This window comes from Colobus angolensis, unplaced genomic scaffold (genome assembly GCF_000951035.1).
Source record: "Colobus angolensis palliatus isolate OR3802 unplaced genomic scaffold, Cang.pa_1.0 Scaffold34, whole genome shotgun sequence".
NCBI lineage: Eukaryota > Metazoa > Chordata > Mammalia > Primates > Cercopithecidae > Colobus > Colobus angolensis.
This window is the reverse complement of record NW_012116710.1, coordinates 3,945,890-3,953,006: the sequence shown is the minus strand read 5'-3', so window position 1 is coordinate 3,953,006 and position 7,117 is coordinate 3,945,890.

Sequence of the window (7,117 nt, the reverse complement as noted above, 5' to 3'; positions counted from 1 at the left end):
CCAGCTACTCGGGAGGCTGAGGCAGGAGAATGGCGTAAACCCGGCAGGCGGAGCTTGTAGTGAGCTGAGATCCGGCCACTGCACTCCAGCCCGGGTCACAGAGTGAGACTCCGTCTCAAAAAAAAAAAGAGAAGAGTGCTAAAAACTCCCCACTAAGATTGTGACTTATCTACTACTTCTTTTAGTTATGTCAAATATATTTGAAGCCATTTTATGAAGGCATATAAATTCAGAACTGTTACATCTTACTGGTGAATTGATCTGTTTATTACAAACGATTCCTCTTTATCTCTAGTAAAGCTTCTTGTTGTAAAATATATTCTTGTCATAAAGTCTACACTGCAGTTTGGAATACAGATTGATACCACTATTTCAGAAAACTGTCAGTATCTACTAAAGTTGAACATATACATAACCTACGACCCAGCAATTTCTCTCCTAGAAATAGACCCAAGAGAAATGCATTCATATGTGCACCAAAAGACACATACAAGAATGTTCCCGGCAGCATTTTTCTTTTTTTTTTTTTTTTTTGAGACGGAGTCTCACTCTGTGACCCGGGCTGGAGTGCAGTGGCCGGATCTCAGCTCACTGCAAGCTCCGCCTCCTGGGTTTACTCCATTCTCCCGCCTCAGCCTCCGGAGTAGATGGGACTACAGGTGCCCGCCGCCTCCCCGGCTTTTTTTCTTTTTTTGTATTTTTTAGTAGAGACGGGGTTTCACCGTGTTAGCCAGGATGGTCTCGATCTCCTGACCTCGTGATCCGCCCGTCTCGGCCTCCCAAAGTGCTGGGATTACAGGCTTGAGCCACCGCGCCCGGCCCCCGGCAGCATTTTTCATAGGAGCCTCAATATGAAATCAAATGCCAATAAGTAATGGAATGGATAAGTAAAATGTGTTATATTCAGGCGGGCACAGTGGCTCATGCCTGTAATCCCAGCACGCTGGGAGGCCGAGGCAGGCAGATCACCTGAGGTCAGGAGTTTGAGACTAGCCTGGCTAACATGGTGAAACCCCGTTTGTATTAAAAATACAAAAATGTTAGCTGGGTATGGTGGCAGGCGCCTGTAATCCCAGCTACTCTAGAGGCTAAGGCAGGAGAATCGCTTGAACCCGGGAGGCAGAGGTTGTGGTGAGCTGAGATGGCGCCATTGTACTCCAGCTTGGGCAACAAGAGCGAAACTGCCTCAAAAAAAAAAAAAAAGTGTTATATTCATAAAACAGAATTTTAAACAACAATAATATGTTCACTATATTCATTATATCACCTACAACTAATGTGCAGCAACATGGATGAATTGTATATATTTATACTATGCATTATTACAGAATGCATTCATATTACATATGAAATACAATATTGAGCAAAAGCAGCCAAGCATCATGTCTAAGTGAGATTGACAATAGGAAAAAAAAGTGAAAAAAAAAGAAGCCAAGCAAAATTCAAGTATAGGTAAAATGAGTCTATGGCCATAGAAGACAAAATAATAGTTATATTTGGGAGAAGTGGGTAGTGAGTGAACTGGACAAGACTTGGGCTTCTGTAATGCCAGTAATGTTCTACTTCCTTATCAGATTTGAGGTCTGGTTAAAGGAATATGCTCACTTTTATACAAGTCATCAGGTCATATACTTTGATTTTGTACTTTTCAGAATGTATGTTTGATATATCTATATATCTATATCTATATATTTGAGACAGGGTCTTGCTCTGTTGCCCCAGCTGGAAGACAGTAGTCCAATCGTGGCTCACTGCAGCCTCAACCTCCCTAGGTTCAAGCAATCCTCCCACCTTATCCCTGAGTACCTGGGACCATAGCAGCATGTAACCATGCCTGGCTAATTTTTGTACTTTTTGTAGAGATGGGATTTCACCATCTTGTCTGGGCTTGTCTCAAACTCCTGAGCTCAAGCGATCTGCCCAGTGGGCCTCCCAAAGAGCTGGGATTATCATCATGCCTGGCCCAGAATGTATGTTATACTTCTAAAACAACATGATATATCATGGTATCAGCAGATTCATTAAAGATTAGAATACCAAATGACCATGTGTTAGAATACAAGATTACTATTATGTTTATAAACTGTCGGTAGGAATTTAATTTGTAAAACTATATTGTATATCAGTTCAGCATTACCTAGGAAATTTGAAGATGCAAAATGTACTGTATGGCCCAGGAATTCCTTCATACACTTATATCCTAGGAAGGTATGCATGTGTATATACTAGTACATGTGTAAAAACATTTTCACAGCAGCCCTGTCATACAGGAAATAACCAATGTCTGAACTGCAGCTATGTATAACAGCGAGGGTGAGGCTAACAAATATAATATTTTATTTTATTTTTTTATTTTTATTTTTTGAGACAGAGTTTTGCTCTTGCTGCCCAGGCTGGAGTGCAATGGTGCAATCTCTGCTCACTGCAACCTCTGCCTCCTAGGTTCAAGTAATTCTGCCTCAGCCTCCCGAGTAGCTGGGATTACAGGCATGTGCCACCACGACTGGCTAATTTTTTTGTATTTTTAGTGGAGACTGGGTTTCTGCATGTTGGTCAGGCTGGGCCCGAACTCCTAACCTCAGGTGATCTGCCCACCTCGGCCTCCCAAAGTGCTGGGATTACAAGCATGAACCACTGCGCCTGGCCCAAATATAATATTTTACAAGAAAGCCAAGACTCAAAACAACATCATACAGTACAATTTCATATATATAGTGTAAAAAAGGTAAAACTAAACTATATTATTTAGAGATAAGCAGATATGTGGTAAAAACAAAACAAAACTTTTTTTAAAAAGTCAAGAATAACGAGTACCAAAGTCAGGATAAGTGTTACCTGAAGAGGGAGGTAGGGTAAGTTTACTCTGGTGGAAGGACTAGCGGGCCCTTCTGGAGTGCTGAAGCAAGCTTTTGAGCAGAGGGTCTCTTTATAATTACTTCTTAAACTACACGTCTATATTTTAACTAGTTTTCTGTATTATGTAATACGAAGGGATTAAACAAAGAAAACCAAATATAGGCCAGGAACAGTGGTTCACACCTGTAAACCCAGCACTTTGGGAGGTCTCACCTGAGTTCAGGAGTTCAAGAACAGCCTGGCCAACATGGTGAAACCCTGTTTCTACAAAAATATAAAAATTAGCCAGGCATGATGGCAGGTGCCTGTAATCACAGCTACTCAGGAGGCTGAGGCGGGAGAATCACTTGAACTCGGGAGGCGGGGGTTGCAGTGAGCTGAGATCTAGCTATTGCACTCCAGCCTGGGTGAGCTGAGGTCGCGCCATTGCACTCCAGCCTCGGCAACAGAGCAAGACTCCGTCTCAAGAAAAAAAAAAAAAAAAAAAAAACCAAATATAAGAACCATACATATTTTTAGTGAAAATACAAGATATGAAATGGTAAATGTCATAAGATTCCAATCTTGAAAGTAACGTATATGTGTGCATAGGAAACTCACTAGAAGGAAATAGACCAAAATATTACTGGGTTATTTCTGGATAGTAGATTTAATTTTGCTGTTTGTATCCCCCTATTTTCCAAATTCTTTAGAATTGTGTGGGTGTGTGTGAGACAGAGGAGGGGGCAGTGTGTGTGTGTTTAAAAAAACAAAACTTTAGCACACTGGGAAAAGTGTTCTATTTTCTAAATTAATAAGTGAACATTTTGTAGAAAGAAGTAACAGACTACTGGGCTCTCTGCATCCACCCCAAGGCTTCTCATCATTTTCTTGAATAGAAACTTGTAAGAACCAGGTCACTTGCTGACTCTATGTTAACCGCGACTATCCAGAGAAGAGAAGCAAAAAGGAAACCCAATGCACCTTGTATTTCGTTTGGTCAACAGTCATTCTTCCTCTGGGTAACTCTCTGAGGACAGCAGAGCTGAAGAAGAAAGGAATCATGAGATGCCAGGCCTTTCTTGTGGCTCGGACTGAGCAGATCAGAGGTCATTCTGGATCTACAGCTACTATCTATGAAGAGAAGAAGGGATGGGGGAGGTCAGAGAAGTGTAGGCGGCCCGGCACCGTGGCTCAAGCCTGTAATCTCAGCACTTTGGGAGGTCGAGGCAGGCGGATCATCTGAGGTGGGGAGTTCGAGACCAGCCTGACCAACACAGAGAAACCCCGTCTCTACTGAAAACACAAAATTAGCAGGGCGTGGTGATGCATGCCTGTAATCCCACCTACTCGGGAGGCTGAGGCAGGAGAATCGCTTGAACCGGGGAGACGGAGGTTGCGGTGAGCCGACATTGCATCATTGCACTACAGCCTGGACAACAACAGCGAAACTCCATCTTAAAACAAAACAAAACCAGAGAAGTGTAGGATGTCCTGAGCATTCTTGGTATCAGAGGGGTGATGTCTCTCCTCTCCATGAGAATCTGTCCTGACCTCACAGGGAGAGCTGGCGTCACAAAGACAGTCACAAGCACCCCATAGACAATGCTGCAGTCACCGAGCCACCATGGGGACCCACATACACCTCCACAGGCACACCTCACCCAAACAATAACACTATATATGGTCACACAATCATTGTCCACATCTACCTTGAGGATACAGTCACACTCGCATGTTTACAGACCCCTCAAACATAGCACCATTCAAAACCAGAGTGCCACAGATAGTCACAACATCACACTCACTACTGAGCCACACAAAGTTACAGTTCCCCCCTCCCCAGGACCCCTACTGAGCACTACACACAATCACACATTCAAAATAACACAATGACCATTAGGACGCACATATTGTCACCCCGGCACAATTACACGCACTTTCCAACCGCAGACACAGTGCCACATAAAGTTACATGGTCACATTCTCACATTCTCACGTTGTCACTCAGGCATCCAGTACACTTAAGCGCTGCTAACAGTCATACAAACACAATTACACACGCACCCCTCAGAGTAACACACAGTCACAGCCTCATCAGATTCTCTCCACACACCCTCCACAATGTCACGCAAAGTTACAGACACACACAATCACAGTCCCAACACGGGACACAGTCATACCTACACACACAGCCTTACATTGTTACAATCACACACACAACGAGTATATAAAATCACACCCGCGCACACAGCAAGGCAGTCACATAAGGTAACACTCACACACGTTAAGTCCACGCCTCGCGCCTGCCTCCCCCCTACACCCTCCATCAGCCCGACCAACTCATACATGTCTGACACTCCAAACCAGCCTGATCAGCCCCTTCAAACTCCCAGGCACGCACCTGCGGGTCGAGCCGAGCCCGCAAGATCCAGGCCGCTCACCGCGTACTTCCCCTACCTTTGAGGCCGAGGGTCCAGCAGGCAAATGAAACGGCTGCCTTGGACTCGCGGGGACCTCTGGGAAATACAGTCCGGAGTAGGACCGCGCCGAGAAGATGGCGCCCGGTCCTTCGGGTTCGTGCCGCTGAACAGTTCGGGGACATCCCTGCTCCCCACTCCGAACGGCTACTCTGCGTCTCCGTGATCCAGACACAGGCTCAGAGTGAAACTGCCATAGGACGCAGGCCCTGCACTCTGAAGACAATCTTCCTCCATGGTACTGGCCAACCCCAGGGAGTTCCCTGAGAAACAGGAAAAGGTCGCCAGTTTCGGGCCAGACGTTGATTAGAGCCGCAAGGATTTCTGGGAACTGTAGTCTAGAGCCGGAAGGGGTGAGGCTCTGGGGCAAGTGGAAGGAGGTCCCTTAAATGACTTTCTCCCCCAAGCCGACCCACAATGCAGAGCGCACCCAGGACCCCGGATCCTACTAGGCGTTATAATCCTCTCCGAGAATGCTAGACTGATTAAATCGTCATTTTTGCCTTCGTCCGTGGATGAGCCACATACTGTATGATTGCATTTATATGAAATATTTAAAATAGGCAAATCTACGGAAAAGGAGTAAGTTAGAGTTTTTTAGGACTAGCAGGATTAGGGGAACTGTGAATGGTAATAGCTAAAGGGTTCCTTTTTGGAGTAATGCAAAGCTTCTTCAATTAGATAATGATGTTTGCACAACTCTGAATACTCGAAGAATGACTGAATGCTACACCATAAACGAGCTAATGATATGATTTGTAAATTATATTTGTGTGCATGTCTTTTAAAAATCAACTTTACTGAAGCATAATTTAGATACAATAAAATGCCCTCATTTTAAGTGAACCGTTCGATAAGTTTCAACAAATGTTTAAATCCTTGTCACCGCCATCATAATCAGGATATAGGACATTTTTTAAAATTAAAAAAAAAATTTAAGCTTTTTAGTTAAATTTCTGTGGGTATATAGTAGGTGTATATATTTATGGGGTACATGAGATTTTTTTATTGTTTCGTACAGGCATGCAATGCGTACGAATCATATCATGTAAAATGGGGTGTCTATCCCCTCAAGCATTTATCCTTTGTGTTACTGGATATTTAATTTTTTAAACTTTTTTATTTTTTGAGTTGGAGTCTAGCTTTGACACCGAGGTTAGAGTCACAGTGGCGCGATCTCGGCTCACTGCAAGCTCCGCCTCCCAGGTTCAAGTGATTCTCCTGCCTCAGCTTTCCGAGTAGCTGGTGTTACAGGCGCCCGCCACCATGCCCGGCTAATTTTTGTGTTTTTAGTAGAGACAGGGTTTCACTGTGTTGGCCAGGCTGGTATAGAACTCCCGACCTCGAACTTCTGACCTCGTGATCCGCCCGCCTCGGCGGCCTCCCAAAGTGCTGGGATTACAAGCGTGAGCCACCGCGCCCAGTGCATACAGAATATTTCTATTCACCGCCCTCCGCCCCCCACATTGTTAAGTCAATTCCCACCTCCCCATCCCTGTATCAGGCATCTATTGACTATTCTAAGGAATGAGCAGTAGTATCAAATTATGTTTTTAATTTGCATTTCCTGATGTCAATGAACTTAGCATACTTTCATATACTTATTTGCCATTCTTTTATCTTCTTTTGTGACATCTATTGAAAATATTCGGCGGGGCACAGTGGCTCAGGCCTGTAATCCCAGCACTTTGGGAGGCTGAAGCCGGCAGATCACCTGAGTTCAGGAGTTCGAGATCAGCTTGACCAACCTGGAGAAACACCGTCTCTACTAAAAATACAAAATTGGCCGGGCATGACGGTGC